This window comes from Lemur catta, chromosome 11, assembly GCF_020740605.2.
Source record: "Lemur catta isolate mLemCat1 chromosome 11, mLemCat1.pri, whole genome shotgun sequence".
NCBI lineage: Eukaryota > Metazoa > Chordata > Mammalia > Primates > Lemuridae > Lemur > Lemur catta.
The window spans coordinates 12,439,521-12,467,285 of NC_059138.1; the positions used below are offsets into that span (position 1 = coordinate 12,439,521).

A 27,765-nucleotide genomic window follows, 5' to 3' on the forward strand; every position below is an offset into this window, starting at 1 on the left:
CCACACACGAGGGCACAGGCAAACCCAGGGTGGTCAGTTGGCCCCAACCTTCCCGTGAGCTTCCTAAAAATCCAGGCACCCTTGGTTTTTTCCTTTGAGCCTTATCCACTGCTATTCTGATGTTCAAGGTCTATACTGTCCAATACAGTGGCCGTTAGCCACAAGTGGCTATTTAAATTTGTTGTATGTAGTTGCCTGATGAAAGCTGCTGGAGCTCAGCCACCTAGGCATTTCTCAAGGCTGGCACCCTGTCCCCACCCCGAATCGATGGCTGCTACGTGGAGTGTGTGGCCAGAGGATGCTGTTCGGAGAGTGCATGTGGGATATTTCACAATCTGAAATGGAACTCCAACCGGCATTATTAGATGCAGTTTCACGCCGAAAAGAACGAGTCCCTGTGACTGTTTTGGCCAGTCCTGGACAAATGAGTGTTGTCGTTGTATCACCACTGGCTTTGGCTTAGTGCCCAGTATAACTTAAAAATTGCTGCTTTTCCCAGCTCTGCTTAGTTACCATTCTGATTTCAGAGAGAAGCAAATGGTTCATCAAGTCTTATAATTTCTCTAAGCCCCAAGACACGCAAGGGGTATCACGCAGAAACGTGTCATGTCGGGACGGTGCCAGCCTCTCTGCTGGCCCCACGTCACTCTGGCAGACTCGGCTCTGTCGACAATGAGGGGATGGCCTGGGAGGAAGGAGTCAGCCGCTTGATCGAACAGTGAGACAGGCAGACGTGCAACCAGGATTCCTGGTCTCGGAGGGCAGGAGTTTTAGTTTGCAAAGAGGTTACGGAAAGGAGAGGCTAAGGGAAACCTGTTGTCAGCCTTCAGCAGATTCAGTAGCTTGCGCTGCACGCGTGGCATTGTGCTCAGGGCTTGGGCGACATCAGTAAGTGATGATAGCTAACAGTGGCTAATGTCGCATGGAGAGTGCTTACCATGTGCCAAGCCCAGCTCCAAGCTTAATACTTTACATACATTCGCCCACTTAAGCACAGCTCTCTCTTCTCCAAGCACTTATAAACTCGTTGCAGACAAGATTAAACAAAGCAACAAAAGACATCAAGTGATGCATCGTAATACATGGTAAGCACCATTAGAGAGGCACAAAGAGAAAACCTGGAGGTCCCTAGTGGCCGGGAATGCTGCATTTGGTCTGGTCTCTGAGGGCCTGGTTTGGACAGGTGGCCAGGAAGCCCGAGGTTGCTCCAAACAGGGGTGCACAAGGCATGGCTGGAGAACAGTGGGTGTCTAACTTGGTGTGACTGGAACAAGGTACAGGTCACAGGCTCTCTCATCTGAGTGTAATTATTTGACTGAGGTAGCCATCAGCAGATGGAGAGTTCAGAGGGACAACACTGAAATAATGAATAATTTGCAGATGCGGTTGGTCAGCCCGGTGTCTTGGTGTGCCTTTCTCTTCCTGCAGGAAACATGCAAGGAGCAGCTCCAGCCCCATCTGCTGTGCTCCTCCTGGCTCCAGCTCTGCGTTAGTAACCTCTTTGTCACCTGTTTGTGAGAACTCATCCATCTCCCCCTTTCCTCTCTTTCTGTGTTGAAATAACCGTGGCTGCTACTTGCTGGGAAGGACTTAACTAGTAGTGGGTAGGATTGACCTCTCAATTCAGTAAACACCCATCGAGTCCCAGGACAATGCCACAGTGAGCTTGCAAAGAAGGAAGCAGGTTCTAGGCGCCAGGGGGTGAGGAGTTAGAGCCGGCAGGCCCCGGGCACTGCCTGGGAGTGGGGGGTGAGGGCACAGGTGGGAAAGGTAAGCTGGGTGCCCCTAGCTCGGGCCACTGAGGAGTGGGGTGACAGTCACAGGGGAAGAGGGAAGCAAAAGGGGAGTGGGTGTGTGGGATGGAGAGCAGTAGGGTAATGAGTTTGGTTTGGGACATTTTTCGTTTGAGGCAGGACATGGCATGGAGACGCTAAGCAGGCAATAAAAAGACCCCTGGCGTAGAGTACTCGAGGCCTCACGGTCGCAGCGTGAACCCATTCGCTCCAGCTTTCCTTTCCATTCCTTCGCAAGTGGTTCCCCATAGAGTCACTTCAGATTGCGGGGGAGGAAAGTTTCTTCCTCGGTCTCCCTAGCTTTACGCGCACACTTGAATTCTAAATCCAGAACTCCCTGTTCCTGCTAAGTAGTTCAAAAGCTCCGAGGGATCCTTGGAACAGTCGCACCCTGGTGGGACTTTTCAGAGCACTCCTGGGGTTAGAAGAGAAATTTCAGGGTAACCTCAGAATAATGTGAGCTATAACCGGCCCGAGTGATCTTCCGGCTGGGACCCGGATACGAGGCTGGCATGTTTGAAGGCTGGTGAATGCCTGTTGACCTGCGTGCCCCTACGGGGTGGACTCTATCTACCTTTTGATTCCTAACTAATTGCAGGGAACAATACGCCAGCTTGTCTTCTGTGAAACGGGCGGGTGAATGTGCCCACCAGCCTTGCTGCTTTGGTTGGGCAGGTCAGTACAGTGCCTTGAAACTCTACTTATTCATCTGTAAAATGAAGGGATTTGGCGAGATGCCACTTAATGTGACTTCCAGCACTAGCATTTTATGTAGGTCAGTGATCCTTTGTCCAGGCAGTGATCTTTTTTCCAGAGGAACCGTTCTGCAGTTGCTGGTTCACTTGTCATCCTAGTGGGGAGCAGAACGTGGCCTCAGGAGCCAGCAAACCTGGCTTCAATCCGCTCTCCGGAAGTCTGTCACCTGTCTAGCAGTGCAACTGTTGGCAGTGAGCTACTCCTCGCCAGCCTCAAGTTTCCTCACCTGTAAAATGGGATGATGGTGCTCATTTCAGGTTCATTGGGTGATAATACGAATCAGGCATCTACCTTTGTGCCTATTTTAAAAATAGCTTTATTGAGATATGATTCACATAATGCAAAGTGTACAATTCATCAGCTTCTGTGATTGTACCCTTCAGGGTGTCTGTTCACAAAGTTGTGCATCATTCACTGATACCTAATTCTAGAACATTCCATCACCCCCAAAAGAAACCTCATCCCTGTTAGCAGTCACTCCCCATTCAATTCTCCTCCTGGCCGTTGGCAACCACTAATCTACTTTCTGTCTCTGGATTTGCCTGTCCTGGATATTTCATATCAATGGAATCCTACAACATGTGGTCTTTTGTGTCTGGCTTCTTTTGCTTAGCTTCATGTTTTCAAGTTTCATCCATATCTTAGCAGGTATCAGGACTTCATTGCTTTTTATTGCCAAATAATATTCTGTTGCATGGATAGACCACATTTTGCCAGTCCTTTAATCACTTGATGGACACTTGAGTTGTTTCCACTCTTATGAAGAGCTGTTATGAATAATGCTGTTGTGAACATGTGTGTACAAGTTTTTGTGTGGACATATATTTTCAATTTTCTTGGTATCTCACTGTGGTTTTGATTTGCCTTACCCTAATGATTAACAATAATAAGCATATGCTTGTTGGCCATTTGTATTATATTAATATGTCTTCTTTGAAGAAATGTATATTCAGATTCTTTGTTCATTTAAAAAATTTGGTTATTTGTCTTTTTATTGTTGAATTGTAAAAGTTCTTTATATATGCTGGATAGTGTGCCTAGCTTTTAAATTGGCATGCAATGTTACTTTCTTATGCCAGGTGTTTAACAGAAGTCTGTAATCCTTTAGGGTGACCTCTGGAGCTAATTGCCCAGATATTGAATCCTTGGTGTCCTGAGTCATAAACCTTCCCCTTATGTCTTGTTCAGAGCTCTTCTGAGCACTCCGCCCTGAGCCATTCTGATCCTGGAGCCCGCATTTGGAACTTGGGGCAGCAGGGGCTAGCTAGGGTCTGGAGATGAGCTCTGGCTAAATCCAGGGGGCAGTGGCTACTACTAAGTCTTGTTTTTTCCTAGATGGAGGACTTAGCGGGTGATGGTAGCATTTTTTTTTTTTTTTTGCTGCATGGACTCCTCCATCTGAGGGCATCTGAATGTTGGGGCTGGGGACTGAGAGGAAATGTATCTGAGGACGTTGGCTTCTTTCCACTGTGCCACTGCCCAGATGAGTAACATATTTTCTGAGAGTGATCTGGTAATTGTAACTCGTATGAAAAAAGTCCCAAGAAAAACCATGTGTCTATTTCAAAGAGAAGAGAGTTTTATGGGAGACCTGTGAAGCGACTCAGACATCACCCTCTGTTCTGAGAACTGCACTCTGTGCCCTGGAACACGATCTGCACTTTGCTGCCCCTTGACCTTCATGCCCATCACCCTCTGTCTCCATCCCCCACCCTGACGGCTTGCAGCCCTCCCCTTCCTGCCGATTCGAGCCCAGCCCATCTCTCAAGGTCCGGCGGGGTCTCCTGCCCCTCCCTGACACCTGTCAGGACCTCTGTGGCGAGGGCCCCTCACTGCACGCCAGGGGAAGCAGTGCCCGCAGACATGAAGGCACTGGACATCCCCCCCGGCCCGTCCTCTGGAAAGCTATCACCACCAATTTGTGAAACTGCCGAGCCACAGTTCTGCCCTAAAGACGTGGGTGGCCGTTCCTTAGACATGGATTTGAGGGGTTGTGGACAGATGTTATTGATTCCTTCTCTTGAGTCAGTCAAGACAGTTTAAAATCTCTTTAATGCCCGGGAAATTTGCTTTGGAGGACTAAGCCAGCCCACTGCATCTGGAGGGTGCTTACTTATTTTGAAAGGGTAGGAGATACCTCTAGATGTACAAGTTTTTTACTGTCTATAGTGAGGCCAGCTTGGACTCCTTGTGTTTCTCTAAACATTCTGGCCTGCCTCTATCTGGCTGCTATTTTCTTGATTTTATAGAAAAGCAATTTTACCCTCAGAAAGTCTGCTGTCTAGTTAGAATGATAAGAGAAATCAGAAAATGAGTCAGTGTTAGAGCTAGAAGATTCTTTGGGGATTATCCAATTCATTACTTTCCAACCTCCTATCCTGACAAAACATAATAAATAATTTGTGTGTGGGGGAAAAAGTACTTTTTTCTTTGTGGCCCACATTTATTTATCAAACCATATCACACTTTGATAATAAATTTATTTATTATACTTTGATAAATGTGGGCCACGGAGCATATTATATGGCCCTCTTGAAGATTTATAGTGTTCTTTATCATATTAAAGGCTCTGAGAAGTCCTGCAATAAAAAAAATAGCTTAATTTGATTTAACCTAACATTTCTTAAACTTTTTAAATCCCAATTCTTTTTCTACTTTTTCTATAATAGATATCAGCACTTCACAGGACACTGTGCACACTTTGGGAAGCCTTGTCTCCTTTACGGAACAGGAAACCTGTGTTCAGATATGTTAAGTGACCTGCTCAAAGTCAACACAAAACCTTGCTTCGAAACCAAGTTCTCTAACTCCTACTCTATTATTCTTCCTATAAATTATAACCCATATCATGCTTAAGTAAGGGTTGATGAGTCTTTCAAATGTTATCACTTACATTATTAATGAAAAACACACAGGCTTTGTGGTCATTCTGATGTGCGTTTGGATCCTGGTTCCATCATTTTACTAGCTCGTGACCTTGGCCAGCCTAACCCAGCTAGTCTCTCTGGGTCTCCCTCTTCTGTAAAGGCGAGATGACAATAACAGCCTCTCAGGGTTGCTGTGAGGATTAGATGAGAGAGTATGTATGAAGATCAAGTCCATGTTCTTATCTTCGTTTCCTCAGACTTTTTTTCATCATACCAGCTGCTGGGCTCAGTTATCTGTGATTTAAAAAGGCTAAGCATATTACAGACGCCAAGAAGCTCATAATGGTGATTATATGGGTATTTATTGAATGGTGGCTGAAAGAATGAGTGAACATGAGATACCTATGGAAATGCAGAGCTGTATTGAACTGCTAAATATTCAAGGAATTGGGAAAAAAATTGAAGGCAGGACAGACTAGAGCATGGAGATTAACTGGAGCCTGGTGGACAGACTGCACCAGGCAGGACTTATTCCGGGTCCCAAGCCGCCTGCCTTCCCCTCTGCATCCCCACAACAGAAAAGATGTGGTTGAGGTTTCTTTGTTAAATCGGTAGCCGTTTGCTTTTGGAATACGATTTCTTTAAAAAAAAAAAAATAATGCCAAGCCAATAAAGTTTGTTCTGAGGGGGCAAAGGCGAAGGACGAGTGAAAGGACAGGATGGCGCAGGGCATGGCGTTCAGAAGGGGAGGAGGGGCCCGCGGGGCTGAGCACAACACCCCGTGATCCTCAGAGCGTCTCCCCGGGTAGGCCCGTGAAAGAAGAGCGCTGGTGCAGGGAGCCGAACAGAGAGCCAGGCCTTCCAGGACTTCTCTTTCTCCTCTCTGCAGAAATCTTCCTCCCTCACCAGCCCATCACCCGGCCCCCAAGCTTGCTTGTCTAACTTTGGAATTTGTACTTTTGCCTGAGAATTTAGACCAGTGCCCAAACATGAAGCTCGAGCATTTGTTTACTGCTCGTTCGGAGGGGACACATGCCTAACACTGACTCACCACTTGCACTGGTGCTGGACTTGGCTCCCTTCCTGGCTTCAGCCCACGTGTGCGCCAGTCTGATCCTTCGCTCTGGAATATATCAGGACTAACAGGCATGCAGGTCCCGGAGGACCAGTCTCCTTGATTTCTTCCTTGTCTGATTGCTCTCTGATTTTACCCTCTCTGAGTCTTCTCCCTGCCAGTTTCTCAGCAGGCACTTTTAGGAGCATAGTCTGGGGGTGATAGTAAATAACCCTTCCCGAGGCCTTGACCAGTAGCACAGACAGCTTTGCCCGGTGAGGGGACGGTAGTGAGAGCACCAGTCTGCGCCCTGGTGCAGCTGCACTTTGCACAGAGCGCCTCTTCATGTGGCAACCAAGTGCGCGGCGTGCCAGCCCTCGTCTGCCATGCCAGGTGCTGGCTCGTTCTCTGGGACGATACAAGGATAAGCATGCTGCTGGCACCAAGCGAGTCACAGCTTCTGTAATTTATTTACCTCAGATCAAACAAACCCTGACTCCTGCTTTGAATTTAGACTGTGGTATTTTACAGAAGGGCAGTGTCTCTACAGAATGGCCTTCTGGGGGCTTTGCCTGGGACCCCTGTACGACACGACTCCCGGGGACTTCAGGAGGTGACTTTGGAAAGCAGGTGGCAGGTCCTTAAAAGGTTTAACATGGAGTCGCCATGTGACTCAGCAATTCCACTCCCAGGTAGATACCCACGAGGAATGGAAACGTTTGTCCACGCAGGGACTTGCTCGCGGGTTCACAGCAACATTATGTGCCATGGCCCGAAAGTAGAAGCACCCCAAATGTCTACCAGCTGATGAGTGGATAAACAAAAGGTGCTATATCTATTCAATGGAATATTATTTGGCAATAAAAAAGGAATGGAATGCTGATACATGCATTTTACAGTATGGATGAACTTTGAATCATTTATGTTAAGCTAAAGAAGCCAGACATGGAAGCTCACATGCAGTATTGTATGATGCCATTTGTATGAAACGTCTAGAATAGGCAAGCCTGCAGAGAGAGAAGGTACATTAGTGGTTGCCTGGGGCTTTGGGAAGGGAGAATGGGAGTGACTGCTAATGGGAGTGGGATTTCTGATTAGAGTGATGAAATGTTTTGGAATTAGAGAGTGGTGGTGACTACACAACTCTGTTCAAAACCACTGAACTATACATTTTAAAAGGGTGAACTTTATGGTATGGGAGTTATATGTCAATAAAGCTGTTATTTTAAAAACTGTCCTGCCTCTGGTCCCAGCTACTTAGGAGGCTGAGGTGGGAGAATCGCTTGAGCCCAGAAGTTTAAGGTCAGCCCAAACAACATAGTGAGACCCCACGTCAAAAAACAAATGAACAACAAAAAACTGCCCTGAACTTGCCATTGCAGCCAAGTCTTTCATGGACCTATTTAGACTGGGGGTCAAGTGCAAAGAGATGAGAAAGTCCATCCTGAGAGAAGGGAAGCATTGATCCTGCCGCTGGTAAGGTGCACCCAGTGGTGGGTTTGGAAGAACAGTGCTCTGGGAGGCACATCGTGTGTTCAATGGCATCTGTGACGTTTGTTCAAAATTTGGAAATATCGTGAACATCCTAAATTCCAACTTTCTACCTGCAAAAAAGTTCCACTTGGAGCCTGTTAGATTTCAGTGGTTAATGAATAAGTGTTCATCCTCATACATTTTTAAAACATTTTATTTGAAAATAATTTCAAACTTAAAAATAGTACAAAGACGACCCCCTTAGACTTTACCCACATTCACCTGTTATCATTTTATCCTGTTCTCTTTGTCATACACTTGCCTGTGCAGTCTCTCACTTTTGCTCTTTTTGTCATCACCTGTGCATGTATGCACGCATATATACGCACACACACGCATATGATATTTTCTCTGAATGATTTGAGGGTAAGTTACAAATATTGGAGCACTTTATTCCTGCACCTTCCAGTACAGTAGCCACTAGTCACGAGTGGCTATTTCAATTAAAGTTAAATAAAATTTTACATTCGTGGAAAAGAAGCCAAACTCAAAAAAAAATTTTTACATTCAGTTCCTCAGTCACACCAGCCACATTTTCAAGGACTCCACAGCCACACACGTGGCTGTACCAGACAACAGGGATGACAGAACATTTCTGGTATCACACAGAGCTCCGTTGGATGGCAGCTTTACCGCGAAATACTTCAATGTATGTTTCCTGAGAACAGGGCACTCTAACACGTAAATGCAGTACAACAGTCAACTTCAGAGAATTCAACACTGATACAGTATTTTTATCTAATCCACAGGTTGTATCCCGATTTTGTCAGTAGACCCAGCGAAGTTCTCATTTCTTTTAGAATGTAGGTCTTAGGTCTTGTTTGTGAGCCCAGAGCTGCTGGTTTGTACTGAGTGAAAGTGGAATAAAGACTAAGTCTTGAGTTGAGGGTGTTCTTTTACTGTGGCCTTTCTGTCCACAGACTCAAATCCTTTCTCTAACTCATGTGCAGATAGATTGGGGTCTGGGGCCTGGAGCCCAGATTGAATTTCCTTAGTTCAGAATTGTTCTAATATGTCTCTGTCACTGGCTGAATAACTCAAGGTGCAGCTCCCCTTCCTCCTGGGCTGGCAATGGGTCTCTGAGCAGGTGTGGCTGTGCTCTTAAATCAGCAGGAAAGATTTCCTGTGAGTAAAAGGAAATTGGCCTCCCCAGTAAGAGCACTGTTTTTTCTTTTTTCTAATAACTTATCCCAAATTTTAGCCTGCAACTAAGAAAAGGCTTATCCTGTCCTTCATTTGTTTTCTGTTTTATGGCTGAGTTGTGATCCCGCAGCTTTGAATCACTTCATGTGGCCCAGGACCAGCGGGGCACCAGGGAGCTTCCGCTCCCAGACGCGTGCTGCGGAAAGGGGCACTCCTGGCGATTTTCAACCACGGTTTGGGTGAAAGCTGGAGAAATGAGCAAGCTGCAGAGTGTTTCTACTCTTGAACTAACTGGTGTTAGAGCTTATACTCTGGGGGATTCCTGGTGCCTTAATGGGACTTTATGGTTCACATGAGTATGGAAAATAGATTCCTGGGTTGCTGACTTCACTTCTGTAGAAGTTCCCCAGCCCCAACCCCAATAATTCTTAGGATTTTGTGGGTGTAAGCTGAGAGACAAGAAATCAATAGGCTTATTCTTGTATCCTTTCCCATATTTCAATTTGCCCCTCAGAATGGATTCTCATACCTTCTCCCACCTTTTGTTTTGATTCAGCAATTCTTAAAAGAAAAATATTTAGCAAGATGGGAGTTGCTGAAGAACTCGGTGGGAATCCTATATGAGCCACATAGTTTGAGCCAAGACGGAAAAGGGAAGTGGATTCATGCAGAGAGTGGAAATGGAGCTGATAGCTTCATTTTCTGCTTAACTAAAACAGAATGAAAAGGGCTTGGCTGGCAAGGTCAGGACCACAGGCGAGCAGCTGAGAGCTGTGTGGTGCACGACAGCAACCAGGTTTCTACCCTCCACCACCTTTTGAGAACGGATGGAGGACTTTTAACACTGGGCTTGCTCAGCTCCTTTGGAGGAGTAAAGAATGCATTTGATGCTGGTTGAAAGAACCAAAGAGCTTCCCTGCCTCCAGCCAGCAGCAGAAGGAAAGCATAAATTCGGATGTTCCCCATTAATGTCTTTTGTGCAACATGAGGCGCCCCAGTTGGCTAAATTGTTCTGATTCACCCATGTGGTTTTACAAGAGTTGCTCTGTGTTTTGAGTCTAGGATTGTATCCCCCACCCCTCGGCTCTGCCTCCTCCAGCCTAGAGATTAAGTTTTTATATTCTCCGATAGCATCCTCCCAGCTTGAACTCAGGGCTTCGTCACAGGACTCGGGGCTCACAGGACCAGTCTAAGAGCTGATTTCATTTCATGTCAGCTCTGGCCTCGGAGATACACTCACGGAGAATCGGGGCAGGCCAGCGGGCAGCTTTGCCAGGACATGTGCCCTCTGTGTCGTGCTGTCCACGTACCTCAGGGAAGCACCTCAGCCCCCTTGGACACTGGTGTGTCTGAGCTCTTTCTGGAAGCAGAGTCGCGGGACTCTGTGAGCACCCTTGCTCAGGATGGTAGGGCCACCTACCGCCCAGCATGGCGTGCCTTCCCTGCCACTGGAAGCCAGCAAGGGCACCAAAAGGGACCAGCCAACTTCTCATTCTGTCACCTGTGCCTGCAACTCTACGTTACCATGGTTCCTCTCCTGCCTTCTCCCTTCCCCCATTGGTGCCACGGTCTTTGGGTGGTCCCTGCAGAGCCTCTCATCTGTGTCTTGCCTTGCACCCCGCCGACTCTGCCTTCCCCGCAGCTCCCAACACCCCCACTGTGGGCTGCTAGAGACCCCTTGCCACACAGTCCATTTTCCATTCGGAAGTCCAACAGGCCCTCTCTCCCCTCTCAGACACTTTCTGCAACTCCTCAACTGCCTCCAGGATAAAATCAAAGATGTGTCCCACTCCCACTCCAACCTGTCTTTCAAACCCACTTGCACTCGCCCTGCTGGACCCCCCAGCTGCAGCCATAGCTTTGTCCTTCCTGTGTTCCCTTTGGATGGGTTTGGGCCTGTTTTGTGTGGTGCTTTTTATTGTATCTACAGACTACCCCAAGTCCTGGGAGAAGTAGACGGTTGATAAATCTTAAATAGAAATGGGTCCAATCTGTCCTAGACCCTGATGCTCACTGGCCTATATGCTTCAGCTCACCCCCTAGATGGCACCGACCGCCAAGAGTGCTTCTTCCTTCCTCTGAACCCCGAGACATTCGACTGGCGACGGTTACAACTTCCTTGTGCGGTCAGTTATCTTCTCTCATCTCTCCCCATCTCGTCATGTTGGTCTCTTGAATAGCAGGTGGTCCCTTATTGCACAATGCCTGTCTGCCTATAGCTCTTGGCGTGGTGCTGGGACGTCGTACTCAGCAGGCATTTCTGGATGTTCATTCCAGCCTCTGGAACCCTCAGCAGATTTGGAAATTTGACTTTTATACATTCAAGGATTATTAGGTTCTGATGGGCTGATTCACACTGATTTTATGAAAGATTGATCAATCTGAATCATTTAAACACAGTGATATATTCCTAGTGTCCAGAGAAGTGAGGCTTCCATACAGGGTGTTTTCTCCTGGGTAAGAAGGTCCCTTCTGGAATCCTAGTAAGAGATCAGAAAGTTGCTTATTGAGCACAGAATTTAAGCAAAAGGCATTGTGTGCTTTTAAGTATATCTGTACATCATGAAAACGTTCTTTGCTCGGGATATTTCTCTTTAAAAATCCTGAATGAGACATCTAGAATCAAATACCTTCCTTCCCACTTAACAGTGAGAAAACTATGACTCTTACTTCTAGACTTCGCTAAGACCACTGCCGATTGTCCTTGTAACACCATCCCTCTTTATTTTGGTATGTTTGACGTGTAATAGTTATGACTATATTTATGACAAACTTGACTGTAGTTTGTGACTCCAAGTTTGTAGATACCCTCACTAATTAGGAATACGTCTTAGGTTGATCATTTTGGAGTCGCAAATCAGGTGGCATCCTGAATCCTGGTTTTATAATTTTCGAGGATTCCTTCTTTTAGGATCTGCAGATCTCTATTTATAAATGAGTACAACATAATACCCCTGCTAAGGAAATGATAAATGCTTGTGCTTCAACTCTTGAAGTCACCATCTAAGAAGCCGTTTGCATGAGGAGTCCAGAATCGTGTTTGTTGGGCCATTAATGAATCAGTGCTACCCTGGCTGTGTGAGCAGTGCTATTTTTAAACCCATTGCGACTGCAGTGTTAAAGAGGGTACAGAATGTGCCTTGCCAGGCTGGTGAGCTTTCTGTGAGTAATACCCGTGTTGTTATGATGTCAGAACTGAATATTCTTCACCCAGAGCACAGCCATCACATCACGGAGCATGGGAACGAAACCGGGAGCGGGGTGTGAAAGGCCCATTTTCCCAGAGAAGTCACCAGCACAGGGCACAGTTGTTCTCCCAGGGGGCACCTCGGCCGGTATTCAATAGGGCCAAACTCTTACCATCAGTTTGAAGGGCCTCTTCCCATTTCGGTCACCAGAAAGTGATCTGTCTCAAAGCTTCCAAACCAAACCAGAGGCATTTGTGAGGGGTGAGCCCAGGCCTTCCACTTGTTCAGGAAAGCTGGTAGGCGGTAATTAATGAGTATGTGCCGGAAATCAGTCATAGTCGTGAGGATCAGAACCGTTCCATCATTTGACACATTGATCTCCTGAAGCATTTTCATGGGCACAGAAACAACGCTAAAATTTGGACGAAAGGGATCGAACTATTTAGAAATTGTAAAGTTGTCTTTAAAAATGTATGCTCTGGTTTTGACGCGGGGCATCACAGTGCAATCACATTAAACCTCACTAATTTTGACCCAGGGATGGCAGCATCAAGGAAAATTCCAGCGCTGGTTAGGATGAGCTAAGTCATAAGGCGGCAGTAGACAACTCCCACATCTCAGGGGTTTAAAACAACAGAGGTTTGTTTCATACTCATGGTACATGCTATGTCTCGGGTCAGCTGGGTCTCTGCTCTCTGTAATCCTCCTTCCCTTCCCAGGCCAAGGGGCCTGGCCCCCCTGGATCATGGCTGGCTACCCTTAACAAGGGAAAGGTGATTGAACAAGCCACTCGGAGACTGGGTGGAAAAGCTTTTGCCCAGAAATGAACTTCCTGTACACTTTTTATTGTCCAAGGCTAATCAGATGGCCAAAACTAACTCTAGGTTACATGGCTGTGTGACCTGAGTTATAGCAGGGGTTTTCAACGTGAAGGGCAACTTATTAGGATACAGAAGAAAATATTTGAATGTGTGTATTTTATCTCATTCTTTTAAATTTTCTATTTTTGTGTTTTTAGTAAACATACTATATTAGGAAAGTAAAACATATGTAATTTATAAAAAATAAATATCAAATATATTAGGAGCAAGTGTTCATTTTTTTCCTGATTAAGTGCTCAGTCAAAAAAGTTGAGATCAGTGTTTATACAATAGACACAAATCTGCAATAAGCATTTTGTACATAGAAACTGCATCTCAGTTGTGACCAAGGAGAGTGTTTTTGATTAAAAAGTTACATGGCAAAGAAACGCAAAAGTTTTGAAGGTAGATTCTATTCTATGTTGGTTGGGCCCTGGGAAGCTAGCTGACACTCCTCCCCACAGTTTTCACTAAACATTTGTTTGTAGTTTGTAGTACGTGTATTAGCTCGTTTAATCTTCACAAGGACCCTATGAGATACGATTAGCATCTCCACTTCGGAGATGAGGGGATCGAGACACAAAAAGGTTAAGTAACTTGCTGAGATCACACAGCTAGAAGGGGCAGTGCCGGCATCTGACATAGTTGTAGGGGACCCAGAAACAATCTGACCACTATTAACAGACCTCTGTTAAATTGGAGACTGCCTATATCGTCAAATGCCATCTTGTCTGCTATAAAGCAGGACATGGGAGAGCTATGGGATGTCTCAGCTGTATGCCAGAGGGAAGGTGCCCGTGCAAGAACCAGTATTCCCAGAGTGGCATCTCCTCCCACTCTGGGTGCAAGTGGCTCGGCACTGTGGAGCTGTTGGGTAACACCACCAGGACTGGTTTGAGGACAGTGACTCACAGTAGAAAAATGTCCTTGCAACAGACCAAAGAACCCACTTTAATTTGTATAGCTTAGAATGGGCTACTGGTTGCACTGCCAAGGGATCCCTGTGCGAACCGGTTTTCATACCCACAGACACACAGGTACCTATTTAAGTATTGTAAATAATGCCACATTGCATTTTTATTGTGCATGATAGTTTACAAAGTGCATTACAATGTTACTTTATTGTTCTGAGTGTGCTCCCAGTACAATTTCATTTGCCTTCTGCTTTCTCACTTGTCTCTTATCCTTTATTTCTCTTCTTTTCCTCTCAGCCTCCCTGCCTACTTCCCCCCATCCCTCCTGCTTTTCTTCCTTCCTGTTTTCCTACCTATCCTCTTTTCCTTCACATTGTGAAGGTGGCACCTCCTCTTACCTTTCCCAAAGTGATCTCAAAATGAGTTTAGTCAGATGTCAGTTAAAGGCAATGAGAGGATTGAGAAAATTCTCCAGGGAACCAGAGTTGTAACGTAGAGCTACTGTTGTAAACAGCAGTTGCCATTTAAATCAAGTGAGCATAGATTATTGTACTCCAGGAGGAGGATGAGATGAATCCCGTATTTGCAGAGAACCCAGGGGAAAGGGTGCATTTGGCATCATAGGCATCACTGTGTCTGTATAACATCTTTCACAAAGTTTCCCTTGCAGTTAGATAACAGCTTATGAGAGAAACGTTTGAGGAAATACATAAACATGAGTGCAGGAGGCAGCAAACAGGTGTTGCACTGAGAGCAGAACACAGATGGTGGTCCTTTGTCCTGGTTTCTTTGTATAACACAGCAAGAAGTTGAGGTTTAGAAAAAGCAAGTTTGGGGAAATGCCATCCATGGCTTGTTAACTGTTGATGTCACTGGTGAGAACAGATTAAACTTTCACATGCATTCCTTAGTAATTTTGTTCTTTTGAAGTCAAACTTCAATCGCAACGAACAAATATGTTTGCACAAAGAGAGGAGGTATCTAGCACCCTGGCAGGAATCGGACCCAGGACGTGGGTGTAATGCTGCCGAGCTCTGTTGCTTTCCACCCAAGAGGCTGCAAATAGGCTGCGGGGCTGGAAAGGCAACCTGCCATTTGGCCGGCGTATCTTTGCGATTGTTAGAAATACTTTACCATAGCCTGAGTACAGATGTGTTTTTTCAATGAAATACATCCTGAATTATATCACAGAGTGTCTTAGTTTCCTAGGGCCACTGTAACAAAGTACCCCAAACTGGGTGGCTTAAAACGACAGAAAGTTATTCTCTCACAGTTCTGGAAGCTAGGAGTCCAAAAATCAAGGTGTCAGCAGGACCAGGTTCCCTCTGAGACTCTAGGTGGAATCCTCCCTGCCTCCTCCTGGCTTCTGGGGGCTCCTGGCAGTGCTGGGCTCACAGCTGCTTCGCTTGAGCCTCTGCCTCTGTTGTCACATGGCGCCCTCTCCCATATCTGTGCCTGGCTTTCCTCTTATAAAGACACCAGTCATGTTGGATTAGGGCTCACCTCAATGACCTTATCTTGATTACATCGGCAAAGACCCTATTTGCAAATAAGGTCACATTCACAGATACTGGGGGTGAGGAATTCAACATGTCTTTTTTGGGGATGCATAGTAATGGAATCTCCACAGAGCAATAGAGTAACAGAGTAAGACCGTTTACATAATTTTTTAGTATAAAAGAGAACGAGCAGTGGTGTGGTAATAAGAACACCAAAACGGGAAAGAGTCGACTATGATTCTAGTTCTGATTCTGTAGAACCTGAGTAAGCTCAAAAAGGCAACTCAGTTGTAGGCTGGGCAGAGAACGGGTAACTGTTAGGTAAGTAAAACACATAATTGTACTTGACCAATATGGTACCAGACATTTAAAGATAACTCATTCTTTTTTGCACAAAAGAGAAAAAAGAAAGCCTCCCAGATTTTTAGCCTTGATTTAGACTTTATAAAACATTTCTAAAGGATAGAAAACTTCCATCTGAGACTTACCTAGCACTGCCAGACACACACCTGGGCTTCTCAGTACCTGCTCCAGGTCTGGTTTACTAATCTCTTGAGGTCGGTGATGATTTTGAACCAGTAGTGAAAGGAGGGGAATGGGTGTGTCAATGATATGGAGTGGCTGAGAGATTCAGGGAAGATGCTTTTGTAAAGATTTGTGACTCAAACACCTGCAAACTCATAGTGCTGGTGGAACTTTAACAACCATCCTTATTTAGAACATTTCAGGGACTAAGTGAGCAGCCTTCTAGATCTTTGAAAAAATGTGTACTTAAATGGAAATTCCTTTGGGTTGAAACCAGAAGTTTAGCTGGTTTTGTTTTTATAGTTTGTGGGTGTTTTTGCTTTTTTCATCCTACCAAGTTTGTCTCAGAGGTTAACTTCTTGAGATCCTCAGTTGGAAAAAAATGCAGGGTTGTCAAGTGGAACAGTCTCTGCAGACTTTGCACTAAAAGGACAGTGTGGATGGCACGTGAGGATTAGAGGGCATGTGAGGAGAGACCAGCCTGAGGTTGTGGACCTGAAGAGGGACACTTCCTAACCTGGCCTGTTCCACGCCAGCCACAGCTGAGGTGTCTTCTTTAGTTTATACAGGTTCTGCTCTAGAAATGTTTGACCCACTCAGAATCAGAACTGGAAACCTAACTTTGATGTTGTTAACATGCCATGACCAATTCTGTTCTATGCCAAAGTGACCATGGTTATTTGTCAATATACAGAGTTACATTCCTGTAGGGCCTTTTCCAGAAGCACTGCAACATAAACTAAGGCAGAACTTAATTTAAAATAAACACTTTGTTTTTACTTGTTTCCGTATATAATATTTGACTAATTGAAATGCACTCATAGGTCCTTTAAGGTAAGATATAGGGAAAGCACAAAATGAAATGTCTTATCTTCAAGGAGGGGAAAACAAAGAGAGTTCTTGTGGAATATGATGATTATAAATTATATTTTTGCAAAATGCTTTTGGTTTCCTTAAACCTATTCTTGTGGGTTGAATTGTGTCCCCTCCCACCCCAAATTCATATGTTAAATTCCTAACCTCAGACTATGACTTTCTTTGGAGATAGAATCTTTACAGAGGTAATCAAGTTAAAATGAGGTCATTAGGGTGGGCTCTAAGCCAATACAACCAGTGTCCTTATTAAAAGGGGAATTTGGACACAGAAACATACGTAGAGGAAAGGTGATGTGAAGAGACAGGGAGAAGACAGCCAGCTGTGAGCCAAGGAGAGAGGCCCGGAGCAGATCCTTCGCTCACGGCCCTCAGAAGGAACAAGTCTGCGGACGCCTTGATCTTGGACTTCCAGCTTCCGGAGCTGTGAGACGACAAACGTTTTTGAGGCGGCCTGGTCTGGGGTGCTTTGTTACTGCAGCCCTGGCAAACTCCCATACCTGTGTTTACAAAGTGTTGTTTTTGGGTTTTTTTTCCTAATAATTAGGATTCTTAATCAATACACCTCTTGTTTTAAACTTGTTTTCCTTTCATTGATCCCACCAATTTCCTGGAGAAAGAAACTGAAAAGCGGGATTGTGTCTTATCAGTGTCATTCTTACGTCTGCAGTCCCCAACCCCCGGGCCACAGGCCCACTATTGGTTGGTGGCCTGTTAGGAACCGGGCTGCACATCAGCGCCTGGGCTCCGCCTCCCTCTGCTCCCCCACTCCTGTCCATGGAAAAATTGTCTTCCACGAAACTCCACCATCCTGCAGAGCTGCAGTCTCAACCCCCCAACCCTGCCCCTGCCCCCCCCACACAGCAGGAGGTGAGCGTCAGGTGGGCTGAGCCAGTGAAGCTTCATTTACAGCTTCTCCCCATGGCTCGCATCAAGGCCTGAGCTCCCCCCCACCCCAGTGTCTACGGAAAAACCAGTCCCTGGTGCCAGAAACTTTGGGGACCGCTGCTTTACGTCACCAGCATTGTATTATTGGATTGAGGATTTGCAGATTGCTTGTGAGCACTCGACACCATGGCCTGTGGGTGATCAGTTATGGACTCTGTATACTCACCCATCCCGATGAAAGGCTGCCTCACCCATGGTGGCTCAGGGCTTCATCCACGGCAGAATGGCAGAGTTGGAGAAAGGCGACTGATCGGCTTGGAGCTGGTGTTGTCAAGGTTAGCCACGTTCAGAAAGAGGAGTAAGTCTGAACGTGGAGAGGGGCTGATGCTAACAGACAGTGAGCTGGTAGGTAGTAGACATGTAGAGGATCTGGAAATGGTAGAAAAGGATGTTTTCTCCATCGAAGAAACAGCTTGTGCTAGATTTTGCAGATTCAAGGCAGATGACGGAAAAAATTTTGAAAGTTCTTAAGAGAATCACATTTCTTGGAAAAGCAAGAGGTGTGACAGGGTGCATTTGGTTCTGTTCCCCGGAGAGCACCCCCTCTCACCCTCTCCCCACCCCTGTGGGAAAAGAGGGCCGTTGGCTTATTCCCAGCCGGGCCCCATTGCTCTTTCTGTTTTCATTCTCCTGGATCAATCCCTTAATTGTGTTTATTATCGTTTTATCCTTGACTTTTCCGTGTGACTCATACTGTCCTCCTCGTACTGTTTGACAATGCCTCTGCCCCCAAGGATTACTTTATTCGCCATCTGCTCTACTTTCTACACTGTTTCTCTTGGGAGACAGCTTTGCTCACAGGGACTCTTGTTTTCATCGAGGTGCTGCTGACAGCCTTCAGGTCCCCATCTCCAGCCGTCACCTCTTGCCCGTTCCCTGACCTGTTTTTTTCCTTGGTACCTATAGAACGTTTCCTCTTTGCTGTTACTAATGCCTAAAATGAAATCGAGCCCAAACTGAGCTCTTCTAGCTGACTCACAGTCAGCAGCACCATCCTTCTCTTAGTTTCTATGGGTGCAAACCTTTGATTTCAGTCTTTTCCCCTTTTGATGTCTGTCCTCCCGTCCCGCTGGTCTTTGTTCAGCGGCACTTTGGGCTGGGTCCCCGTGTCTTTGGCCTCATCCATGAACTAGTTCAGGGTCACTCTGCCCTCTTCCTCTTCCGATTAATCCTGTGCAGGCTTAGCCTATCCTATTGATTTCCCTTCTCTTTTCAAAATGGTTTGTCTTCATTCATTCAGCCCAGCAAATAGGAAATAGATGCTGATTGTGGAAGACCAGCAGCTCCTGACACTTTAACTTGAGTAAATTAAGCAATTTCTTGCTTCAAGAGTTTCAGTATGAATAGTTCAACATAAGGTGTCCCGGCAGCATTTGTAATTTAGCTTGTTGAAAACCGATTCCATTCTCCCCTCCCCCAAGATAAGCAACACTTTACCACCACTGCTCGGTCCTTCTGGGCCCCAGGCACATGCAGTTCCTCTCCTTCCTTTGGCTACATCCCATCTGTCAGTGTGTTTTACCTTTTCTACCCTGCAAAGTCTTATATTTCTGCTCCTCTGCTCTATTTGCCTAGCAGTCCCTTAGTCCAGTCCCTCCTTAGCTCACCTCTGGACTCGTGGCAGCCTTCCCATTGGCTGGGTGACATGGCCAAGGTCCCCCAGCCTGGTTCTTCTTAAGACCCACGCTCTGATCACTGTGCCACTCTGCAGCAGATAAGTGACGGTTAGCTCTGTAAAGAGGTAAATTTATTTTAATATTTTTCCATGGTTATATTTCTCGAATGTCACCATAACCAGAGGATACAGAAATGGCAAATGACGTAGGGTCATTTTTGTAGGTGTCCACTCTTTCACCAGGTGACATACAGTCGGGTATGTCCCTGAGTTTCTATCTGTCTTCTCTCACTTGTCGGCTTTCATCTTTCCTCTGGCTGTTACTGTACCTGTCTCCTTGTTTGGCGCTTCTAACCCAAGAACCTAAAGAGTTCTAAAGAGAAGAAGCAGCTTGGTTAACGGTGTGGGTTTGGGACTCAGGCAGACCTCAGTTCAAATCCCAGCCCTGTTAGTAGTAGCAAAGTGACTTTGAACAAATTATGTCATATCCCTAAATTCCATTTAGTCATCTGTAAAAGAGGGAAAATGCACCTTACCTTACAGTTGTGGGGAGTAACACCACAGAGAGAGCAAAGGCAATGATGGCAATCCTCCTACAACTTGGTGTTAATTGTGTGTTAAGATGACGGTAAGAGTGAAGGCTAAAGGAGAAAGTGACAGCTTTCATTTCATACCAGCTCTTTTGAGTACTTAGAAATCACTTCTAGAAGATTGAAGTTATCAGAAGATGACACTTCTGGATGAGTAGGTGGTTGGTGTTCACAGTGTGCATTGGTGGTTATTTATTGCTTTAGCATTTGTCACTGTATTAGCACTATGCAAATGCACTTCAGTTGTCTCCATGCAAAGCCAAAGCTTCCTGGGGGCAGCGACCACCTCCCTGGTTGCTGTCCCACATAAGGCTTGCTCTACTGGTGGACTGACTTAATTACACCCTGTTAGCAGGATCTGGAACATCATCCTTCTGCCTTTCTAAAGATACTCCTATCTTTCTAATTGTAGCTTGAATCTTAGCTTTGCTATAAAACCTTGCCTGACCACAACCCACAGTGATTCCTGCCTCTGAACTCCTGTGGCATTTACTTTGGCAAGTTGTTTATGTTGCTTGGAATGGCCAGTTGCCCTTTTTAATTTGCACTGAACTTGGCAACCCCATGAGATTTTAAGCTCCTTAAAATCTCTTAGGTCAGTAACAAGGTCTTAGATGTCTTTGTTTCCTGTTGTGCCCAACCCCAGTCTTTTTTTATATAGAGAACGCTTATTGCAGATTTGATGATTGATTTTTTATTTGAGTTTTTTCTATTTCTTTCAAATATCCAGTGCTGCAATCAGTAGTATTGTTACTGTCATTATTGACAAAAGAATTCTGTAGAGCTTGTGGTTGATCTTAAACTAGGCTCTGGTGGAATATACTATATATTTAACATTACACAACTAGTGGGTAAACACACTTTGATTGAAAATGATATAAAAGCCCTGTGGATATTTAGTATGCACTGTTTTGGAAACATATCATGTAGAAATGGGCTTAACCTGAAATTATCTTTGCACTACTTGTGAAATATAAACTTGATAAGCAGGATAATTATTAAACTTCTTATGAATATTGTTTAGTATGTCAATGAAGGAATTTTTTCTAATACTTTCCAACTCCCTGAGGCGTCAGATCATCATGTTATGCAGGGCATTCAACGGGTGTCGGATTAGCCCTTTTCTAGGTCTTTAAAAACATCTATTCAGATGCATATTTCTAGCATTCAGGTATTTTGGACATTTCACTTGGCAGATTATATCCCATAATTTTATTATATCTTATGTGCATAATATGATATGTAAGATAGATATGGCATTTCATTAAGTATGGGAATCCTTCCTTTGAGTTCTTAATTACAAAAAAAAAAAAAGATCTGTAGCTTCTATCAAATACTCATTATTCAGCTAAAGTATGTGCCCAAAAGATTTTAGGAAGTGAGGAAGTTAGTACCTTTTAAAATAAGGTGTTCAGAGTCCATTCTCTTTAATAATGTAACTGGATTCTGAGTAGTAATCTATTTCACATCTGCCAAACCCAAATTAAACCTTATATACAGATAAAAAATGGTGCCACTGTTTTACTTATAATTCCTTCTCTTGAGCTTTGCTGGAATCCAGTGAAGTTGAATTGAATGGAATTTTTTAAAAGCATAGTTGAACCTTTACTCATCCCTCTAGTTTTACCCTCTGCTTTCACCAGAGTCTGATCTTCCAGTAGATAATTTGGGGCTGGCGAAATGAAAAGGAAATGTACTCAGATGTGAAGCAACTTTTTCAGTTCATCTAATTGTGAAATATAAAGTTATTAAGAAACTAAGCAAATAAGTGGGGAAAAATACACTCAAAGAACCAATCCTTTAACAAATGTCATTTTTTAAAAAAATTGGGTGAGTTAAGACCTCAAGAACATCATGAAGATTTTTAGATATTCTTTTTATTAGGTCTCTAAGACATTATCTGTAATCCTAGAAAAATGAATTTCTCATTAAATCATTAAGACAAAAAGGCACATAGAGTTACCCAGGTTTGAACTTCCGGGGTCGGGGTCTGATTTTTCCACTTATTGCAGGAGCCTACACCTATTACTTGAGTTCCTAGTTTTCAAACTAGGACTTTTGTGAGAATGAAAGTAGGGAGGGTGCTCTTATTAACTGAATTGGCAGAACAAAGGTAATTTGTGTCTCTCCCAGGCACAGCTGGATGTGTGCTTACCCTGTCTGCAAAACATCTGTCCCAGAGCCTGGTATATACTATGTGCTCATGGTTTTAAAACCGAGAATCCTAAGTGTTTCAAGAATCCCAAGGAATAGGGGTTGAAATCAAGTACGATAGCATTTTACAGACATAAATGGCATCTATAATAAAGGCTAGAAGGCAAGTGTTTTAAAAATAGCATTTTGAAATGCAGACTTATGTACATGCTTTTTAAAAACTGCAGAATGAGCATTTGAGTAGAGTAGTAGAGTAGCCAAAGGAGGGGTCAGAGCCCTCGTTGCCTTTAGCATATAGGCTGTCAAAATGCACCCTAAGTCTGTGTAACCTGAATTTGTCTGGGGCACAAGGCAATCTTTCATCTTTGTGGCAATAAGGAATGATTTCTTAAAAACAATGGACTTTAATTCTGCTAACTAAAGGATATGTTTTAACGTCAGTTTTATAGGTGCTATTTTTCATTTGTCATATACAATGAAGAGTTTATTATTAATATTAATATATAGAGTTGTGTGATATAAGTTGTTTTAAATTTTAATACATTTGTTTTAAAATAGTTTTTACTGATCACTTCTGTAACATCCACATGAACTCGTATCTGCAACATTAAATAACATGGAAGGCCCCTGTGCCTACCTGATACTCTGTGTTTATGACTTCAGCCTGTTTATGAGACAGAGTGATACGGTAATAGAAATGCTACTTTTTAGAACCTTTAGTTCTAGGTTGTGGTGACTTGTACCACTTCCATAGTGAAGGAAAATATGGCCACCTTGACAGGTTTTATCTTGGGGAGGCCACTGTGGCTTTTGCGGAAAGGTCTGGGTTGTATTGCTCCTCTAGGGAGCAGGTGCGGTTATTGCAGATTTGTCCTACCAGGATTTCCTGGGTCCCTCATACTGCTCCCCATGGACTCAAAACCCACCCTCTCAGTGAGGATAGCCTCCCCAGTCTTCCACCAAGGAGGGGCAAAATCTACTTTGTTTTCCAAGAGCCAAATAGGAAGGGGAGAGATGACTTAAAAAGCAATTGGGATTTTGCCATATGATCAAACTGAAAATTTCCATTTAGCCCCTGCCTTTTCTGAAATAAAATTGACAAATAAGGAAGGAAATGCGCCCTTGAAGGCTACAGGGGTCAGTACAGAAAGAAATGAGAGGAAACATTTAGCTCTTCCTTAGAGTGGAAAACATAAAGCTCCTCTCCCCCCATCCACTTCTTGTCCCCAGCTTTAGGGTCTGAATAAATAGAATGGTGAAATACTGTGGGCTTGGCTCCCTGAGAGCTAAACTAATTGGGAAGGTTCCAGAAAAACACTCTCAAAGAGAAATGTTTGGAAATAAGTTTGATTGTTGCCATAAGATTATTATAAGATTAAGCTACAAAACCACCAGTAGTGTTTTATTCCTTATAAACATATTTTAGGGATTTTAAAAATGATTATTATTAAAGACTTTCTTTAGCTATATCTTGTTTGAGCATTTTGCTTCTAGGAGCAAAATGGCCCATGCCCCAGAACAAAGGTGACGAGGCTGTGTTTGGAATTATATCTACTTCTTGGAATAGTGGCTGTCGACCTTAGAAAGAAGCAGCAGGAGCCACACCAGGCCCGGCCCAGGTCTGAGGCCGCCGGCCATGGTGCGCGTGTTTCCAGCCATGCAGGTCTCCGCTCAGATCCTGAGCATCTGTCACCAGGGGCAGCCAGTGATGGTTTCCACAATTTTATGACCCTTGGCTGTCATCCCAATAACAAATAAGTCATAAGCCACCCTCTTCCCCTCTGTAAAATTCCGCTTCTACATACCCTGGCCTTCCCACCAAGATCTTTTTGAAACAGGGAAACTAGATAATAGAGCTTCACCTCCTTTATGTACAATCAGCACTTTTCTTGTTGCCATCTCGGACACACACCCCACCCCGCCCCGCGCTTGAGGCTTGAGGAGCAAGCAGCAAGCTGGATATGAAAGGATGAAGGAAATGTGTATTTTGCTTTGCCTTTTCAGTGGATAAGTTACTGAAAGACAAGTAGTTGGTTATTTCTGTATCGTATACAACATCTAGAATAATATGGATGTTTAATTCATACCATTAAATAAAGAATAAGAATTTTCTGTGTTGTTGTAGAATTAGGGGGAGGTTGATGTGAACAAAAAGAGCAGTGAGATGAAACAGGTGAAGTGTGGATTCTGAATAGGCAAGCCAGAATGTTCTTGTTTGGGCATAAGGATGCATACAGGCAGGTAGTCCTAGTATACAGGGAGAGGTTGGAGTTCAGGATTCAAACAAGATGGGGCACCTCCAGCAGATCTGTGGGCTTAGGCCAAAGGTGGGACTCCGAGCAGGTGTTGGGCTTTAGTCCAGAACCGCCCCTAGGAAGACAGAGCAGGCCCAGGCTGAAGCACGGACAGAACATGACTGCTGAGCCCAGGACGGGAGCTGCCTGGCCTCTGCCTTGGTTTCTAAAAAGTCTCAGTTTGGGTGGGAAAGTATTGGCAGATTTTTCCCTAATCTCCAGAGAGAGGCCAGGTTCCATGGGTGTGTGTGACTGATGATTGTTCTGTGGCCAGAGCACTAAGCGATCCTGGAGGTCTGGCCAGTTAGAGCACTCCATCCCAACAACTGAGCATTGACAATGTATAATAAACTCAGCTTAATGCTGGGGGAAACTTAAAGAAGTGTGAAGTATAAACTGTAGCTCTTGCCCCGAGAATATAGCCTGTTTATGGAAGCATGACCTAAATGTGTAAATAGCTAAACGGCACAAAGATAAACAATTCAACAGGAGCAGAAAGTTTACAAAAACACAATTTGTGGCCAAATGGATGGCACCTGTGGTAAGTGCCGTAGGCACAGAGCATGGTCACTGCGGGTTGAAGTGGTCTGGGAAGAGAAGGGTCTGAAGTGGCTGGTCTTTGGGTGAGTTGAGAAAGCAGTAAGGCATGCCATGCGGGGAACGGTGTCAAAATGTGAAGGTAGAAAGTGTAAGGGATGTTCTAGAAACAACGAGTAGACCAACTTGATTAGAGTTGAGGGTTCAGGGAGGTAAATAGAGCTGAAGCTAACGAGGTAGTTAGAATCAAAACACAAAGGTACTGAGTAGAGTCCTCACCTTTATCTCCTAGACACTGAGGAGGCATTGAAAGTTTTTGGACAGAGGAATGACATACTCAGAGGTGCTTTAGGAAGATTAATCTGATGGCTGAATGAACATAGATAAACTAAAAGGAGATATAGAATGCCCAGGTATTCCAGATGTCTGTATTTGCTTTAGTCCTACTAGAAAGTGATAAGTGCCTCAACTAGGAAGTGGCAGCAAGAACAGAAATACTCGGATGCAGGAGACATTTTAGAGGCAGGAGACGTTAAGAAGACTTAGTCCTTTCTTGGCTATGGAGTTGAAGAAGAATTGTCATAGGTAAATCCACAATCTCTGAACCAAGTGACTAGAAGAACCTTTAAAGAACAGAAATGGAGGTATTAGGATGGAGGTATTAGGTGAGGTGGCTAGATTCTTAGGAAAAGATAAGGAGTTCAGCTTTGGAACATGGCCTTTGATGTTGCAGCAGGAGGCAGAAATACATTAAATACGATAAACACGTGGGAGGCGCCTGCATGGAGACGACAGCTTACACTGTTTGAATGCGTGATGTCTTCCAGAGAAAACTGAGTCAAAACATTGGAAATGCCAACACTTTAAAGGAGGAAGAGGAAGAGGAAGAGGAACCACCCTAGCGCCGTGTGCAATCAGACACGGGAGGAGGAGGTTACAGATTCACATAAGTCTAGATAAGAACATCAAGAAGGAAGCCGTGGTCAGCGGTATCAGATGTTGCAGAGAGGTTAAGGAGAACAGGAGCTGAAAAAGGCCACTGGAGTAGGCAATTAGGAAGTCATTTACCTTTAAGAAAACACAGGCCATAGTCCATGAATGAGGGGCAGATGGATTAAGACGTGAGCTTTGAAGAAAAGGAGCATAAGGTGAGAAGAGGGAAAGAATCATGAGGGGGGATATGGCTGCTGTTAGTCCTCTTGCCTTCCCAGTTGAGAATCTGTGTGCACACGTATGTGTGGAGGCAGAAGGAAAAGATGAAGTCATTGATTTGTTTGGCCAACCTTTGTTAAGCACTTACTAAGAACTTGGATCCAATTGACAGGGAGAAATTGGAAGCTGCAAGAGAACAGTAGAGGGAGCAGGTTCAAGAGAAAATGGGAGAATAGGGATCATGAGAATAGCAGGGACTTTTTTAGTGTTGAGAAAGAGAAACACCGCTTTCCTTGAGACTAGAAAGAGGGAACAAAGGATGGAGGATGGATGTAGATTCAGGAATGTTTTGAAATGAAGAAGAGAATGAAGGAGGAAAGTCAGGCTGACCTCAGTCTTCTGAACAAAGTGGAAGGTGGGTCACCTACTGAGAAAGGATGGACCAGGGTGACGGCTGGTGGGGTGAAAAGGGAGGTATTAAATAACCCCCCTAGGTAACACTGGGGCTCAGAGAGACCAACACTAGGCTGGCTAAGCACCAGGGGCACTTGGCAGAAGCCCCACTTTCCTTGTGCTTCTCTAAGAAATGTTCGTTGACTGCAGTGTAGAAGATGGGTGGTGTTTCTACTTTTATGTTTAAAGACTTAGCCTTCTTCATCCCCTTATTATTTTTTCCCTAGTACATTTTCTGTGAATTTTTATTTCCAGTATCAGCATAATTACAGATTATACAACTATTCCAGAATCATGGTCTTATAGATTTCTGAGCTTATCTAAATTGTGGATGAGATGTTGGTATGCAATAATAGTGTTTTCTACAGAAAAGTATTGATGTGTGAATTTAGTAGAAGTGAGTGACTAGAGCCCATGAATTGTGCTACCTACTCCCTTCCAAGGAGGCTGATATAATGTTATAGTCTATGTAAATGAAAAATAGCAGACCAACTGTTGACCCACTCAAATGAATTCATTTAAGGTGACTTAAGAAGCCAGGCAGTTACTATGGTTCACCCAGAATGCAGAAGATCACGAGTGGCCCCATGATGGGGCATCTGTGGGAAGATGAACCTCAAACTAGTGAACCTGACGGGTGTGTTGTCAAGGCTGAGCTGACCATGTGGGCCAACTCAGTACAGGGCAGTTATCAGGGCCACCTGATACATGATACAGTCTTCAGTTTTAGTAGGATGCAACCCAGTGAGAGTTGAGGAAGGATTCATTTCTGTCACAAATAATGTTTTATAACAAATAACTGATTAGACTAAGTCCTGACAGTGTAATTCTGTATCTGAGTCTTGACCGTGTTCTCGGCTCTACTCTGCGAGTCTCCCACCTGTCTGACGGTGGCAGGTAGAACACTGGATCCACTTGGTTCCACAAACCCAGTGACCAGGATGTGCTTCTGGATGGAATAGACTCACTTTTCCAAGCTCGTTCTGCAGTGGGAGGAAAATATTCTGTAGGACCCAA

At 44.6% G+C, this 27,765-nt stretch overlaps 1 protein-coding gene across 10 annotated transcripts in view; it reads left to right on the forward strand.

Annotated features, from left to right (window-relative positions):
- The window catches only part of HIPK2 (homeodomain interacting protein kinase 2), a 186,727-nt gene that overhangs the window by 29,723 nt on the left and 129,239 nt on the right, over positions 1 to 27,765 (forward strand). The window contains exon 1 of one of the 10 annotated variants that reach the window (XM_045565292.1): positions 26,149 to 26,291. The exons of the other annotated variants lie outside the window; for them this stretch is intronic. The gene's annotated coding sequence lies outside the window, so the exon portion shown is untranslated. Of the gene's footprint in view, positions 1 to 26,148; positions 26,292 to 27,765 lie in introns of those variants that run through there. 10 annotated transcript variants of the gene reach the window in all.